This window comes from Rhinolophus hipposideros (assembly GCF_964194185.1).
Source record: "Rhinolophus hipposideros genome assembly, chromosome: 5".
NCBI classification, from domain to species: Eukaryota; Metazoa; Chordata; class Mammalia; order Chiroptera; family Rhinolophidae; genus Rhinolophus; species Rhinolophus hipposideros.
The window spans coordinates 6,366,713-6,370,736 of record NC_138051.1 but is presented as its reverse complement, the minus strand read 5'-3'; the positions used below and the strand labels follow the sequence as shown (position 1 = coordinate 6,370,736).

General features: G+C 53.9%; 1 pseudogene across 1 annotated transcript; it reads right to left on the bottom strand.

Annotated features, from left to right (window-relative positions):
- Nucleotides 1–518: 518 nt before the first annotated feature.
- LOC308497515 (thimet oligopeptidase-like) lies at nucleotides 519–3,487 on the bottom strand (annotated as a pseudogene). The gene is made up of 2 exons: nucleotides 3,439–3,487; nucleotides 519–2,509 (listed from the first exon to the last, which is right to left on the bottom strand). The product of its transcript is annotated as a thimet oligopeptidase-like (transcript).
- Nucleotides 3,488–4,024: the final 537 nt, after the last annotated feature.

The following is a 4,024-nucleotide window of genomic DNA, read 5'->3' as shown; positions in this document are numbered from 1 at the left end:
TCAGAAATATTGTGGAGTAAGTGTAGGACTCCCTAAGTTTCTGCAGGTCCATTTTCTGCGGTGCCTGGTGGCCCTGATTGTCCCTTTCTGAGTCTTGTTGAGTTGCCCAGGTGCAATTAACCATCCTTGCTGGGCGCCCAGCGTCCTGCGTGCTTATCTCTATTATACTGGGTCGAAGCCATCTGTTTTTCGGTTTCCTTTTGTTTAATGGCTGCATTTCAAAGAACGCATCCCTTGCCTAGGACAACTTCCCAGGAAGGGGCTGTGTTAGTGCAACAGAGAGGCACCCCTCACCAGTGCAAATGCTCCCTAGACATCTCGAGGATGAGTTCTCTGCAGCCCAAGCCGGCCACCAATGGGGTTGTAGATACCGGCTATGAGAAATGACCAAGGGGAGCAGCCCTTCTCCTCACGCTGCCCACCTTCCCCAGGGCGCTGAGCTGGAGGCTGCTGTCTCCCTCCCCATTTCCAGGCTGGGAGCGGAGGCCCCCACCCAGGGCCAGCAGAACCCCGGTGCGTCAGTCGCCCAGCGGCTCACTGCCCTCCACCTGCAGGCCTTTGCTCAGGAGGCTGTCCTGTTTGGGGTGGCGGCCCAGGAAGAGCTTCAGCCTGACGCTGGTATCCCGGGAACCGCCCAGTCTCAGAATGCAGCTTCTGTCGTGCGCGCCCACCTTGCCACTGAGGACGCCTTCCTGCTTGAAGCGCATGTGGAGCGTGTCCAAGGAGAACACCTCGCTCCACAGGTAGCCATCGTACTATGTGTCGTAGTTGCCCGCCAGGTGGCCCAAGGTCGCAGGCACGTTGGTCCCTAGCATGGCTCAGGGACCTCCTGGCAGAGGTGGACTACTCCTCAGCCGTGTCTGTGACCATCTGTGTGCAGGACCCAGTCCGCCTTGGCCAGGACCATCTGGTGCAGGTTGAAGAGACCTGTGTTGACCTGTTGGGACCTGCAGGGCTTCTCGGGCAGCCCCTAGGGGTGGTGCTGTCTGTGCCGTCCTCTGTGTCATCCCATGCAGAGGCTCCTTCTCCCACACCCAGTTCTCCAGCATCTACTAAGGCACCTCCATGAAGTTGCTCCCCGTGCGTCTCGCTGAAAGTACTAAACTCCACCCAAGAGCAGAGCTGGGGCATCATGTGCCCACACTCATGGGAGCAGGTGTTCAGCTCATCGTGCTGCAGCAGGGAGGGGGCGTGCAGGGTGGGCTTGGTGAAGTGGCCCCGTGGCCCTGATGGCGGTTTGGAGGCTCCTGTCTTGCCACAGGCAGCCCTGCTGCAGGCCCAATCTGGCCGCGTGCCTGTACTTGCCTTCCCAGGGGTAGAGGTCCAGGAAGAACGTCCTGATGACTATCCCTGAGGCCAGGTCCCTCACTGAGTACCGTGTCACATCCTTGTGCCAAATGGCGGTGTGCTCCTCCAGGTCAAAGGTCAGCCCAGCAGCTCCTGGTGGATGCCCGGCAGCCCCTGCTGACCACCTGCCTGGGGAAGTACTCCTTGAGCAGGTTCTGGTCCACGCTATAGCCCGTCTCCTCCACCTGGTTCATGTAGGAACGCATGTCCCAGGCGCTGACCACTCCTCCAAGTGCGGGCCCTGCGTCTCCCACTCAGCCTTCTTCAGCACCAGCACCACGGCCCGCTCCTGCTGTCCCAGGGGCTTCAGCTTCTCGGCCAGCTCATCAAAGCAAGTGGCCACCGCCTGGCTGGTCTTGGCCACATTCACCCCCAGGGCGTGGTCAGCATGTGTGCGGAATCCCAGCAGGCAGGCAGGGTGCCAGCTCGCTGAGGATGGCACAGTTCCCTTTGCACTGACAATTCAAGGCCTACTGTACCTTCCTCCTGGTCTTGGGCACATGGCATTTCTTCAGGAGGGGAAAATAGTGAGGGTACTTGAGGGTGACTTTGCACTTCTCATCCTCAATCTTTTCCAGATTGTTCAGAAAGTCTTCAGGGAGCCCTCCCAGCTTCTCTGGTGTGAAGGGCAGGAAGGTCTTATCTTCGTTCAGGTTCTTATTGAAGTCAATGCACAGGAGACTCAGCTTCTTCTTGATGCCGTTGATTTTTTTTCCTAAGTTTCCTTGGGCAGTGAAGCCTGCTCCAGGTACCGCGTAGCCTCGGGCCTCAGAGAATCCTTCTGAACTTTTTCCTGCAGCCAGACCTTACTCTGGTACCCGTCCTGCCTCGTGCTCCTCTCCATGTCGAAGTCTGACAGCTTCTTGTCTGCCCCTGTGCTGGCCATTCGAATGGCCTCGGATGGAGAAACATCCTGGGGGAGGTCAAGGATATTCCTCTGAATTGCTAGGACATCTCCACATCAGCCAGCATCTTGAGTGTACTCTCGTAGGACACGTCCTTGAACTTCTGGGAGCCCACCTAGTCTTGCATGCACTTGGTCTGCTCCATGAGCTCCGCTGTGAGCTTTCCTATTTGCTGGGTGCTCAGGTCCTATCTCAGGCAGTTCACCATGCAGCAGGGGGCACTGTGTCCAGGGCATCTCCTGCACAGGCTGCGGGGGCTTCATGGTGGGCAGGTATGCACTGGCAGCCTCTCCTTCCAACTAGTCTGCGTTGGGGTGTCTCGGCCTCTGCAGCCGGCCATCTCCGTTCACTCAGTAGCAGCCGCCATCCCCACTGAGATGACCGCTGCCCACGTGTCTACTCGGATCAAAGTCATTTTTAACAAGTGTCCACTCTCCCTACCTTCTCCTCCCAGCACCCAGCCCAGTGCCGAGTGCACAGTAGATCAACAAGTGTTTGTTGAATGAAAAAAAAAAAGCCCTGGCAAGAGTACAAGAGCATTCCTTAGGCATATTAAATGGGAACACAATCACCAATTGAATTTGCTTCCTTCCAAAGAACGATATATCCTGGAAGCTCCATTCCATATGCCCAGATGGCAAGGCCTAGGAGAATTCAGAGTTATTCCTGTTGAAATCATTTCCTCCAGAAGGTCCAGAGTTCAAAAGAGAGGCGTTCACCACAAACAATTGGGCCAGTGTGAGAGGATGTGAGTGGCATGCTTCGAAGGCCTCGGTGGGCCTTTGAGCCGTTAGCAATGCAAATATAAGAGAAAGACTTCTCCTGGGGCAAATGTGGTCACTCAGAAATGGAGCCATCGGCAATGAGGAGAAGAAACCAAGTCAGCCACCGCACGGGCTGTGGAGAGGCCGCTGGACCTGCCACCAGCTGGGATCTGGGTTTCAGATCAAGGTTTCTGATCTCTAACCCCAACCTTATTTCCAAGTGACAGTTTCCAAGCCAAGAATTAGATGCAGGACGTGTCAAAGGAATTTTTCTGATTTGTGAATTGTTGCTGTTAACCCAGGCTTCTGAATGAAGGCTTTTTATTAATTCTTTGAGGAGACACTCCAATTGAATGTAAGACTATCCCTGAAAACCTCTACTCCTGTCTAGTTCATCTCAGTCTCCCCCACGTACATCCTACTTTCCAGCTCACAGCCTGCACTCATGGCTTCCTCTTCTTGGAGGGTCATCTCCCGATAATACAGCCTCCCCAAAACTGGGTTCCACTGTTACCTTTTCTTTGAAACCCCTCCCTGATCGCCACAATTTATAGGGCTCCAGAGGGAGAGAGAGTGGACTGGTTGTGACGTCAGAGGGTTATACTAGAGTGTTCATCCAGAAAGTGTACATTGAACACCTATTTATTAGGAACTGGCATTGAGCACTTACTAAGTGCCGGGCACTGTACTAACCTCTCTACGAGCGTGATCACACGTAGCTCTCACAACACTATGAGGGAGATAACACTTACATAATGTTTAAAATATGTATTTATGGCAGTCAGTGTCATCATCATATTTCTGCTTCTCCTGCTTCTGACTGCCAAGTAAAATTTCACTTCCTGAGCCCTTGTGGTTGGGAGAGGCCATGTGAACCTTTCTGACCAATAACTTGTGAAAGAAAATACTATGACATTCCACGTTGGAGAACATTTCATTTTCCCTCCAAGATGGTGACAGGCCAGAAGTGTTTGTAAAGATGACAGCTTCATCAGCCTGCTTTTTTTT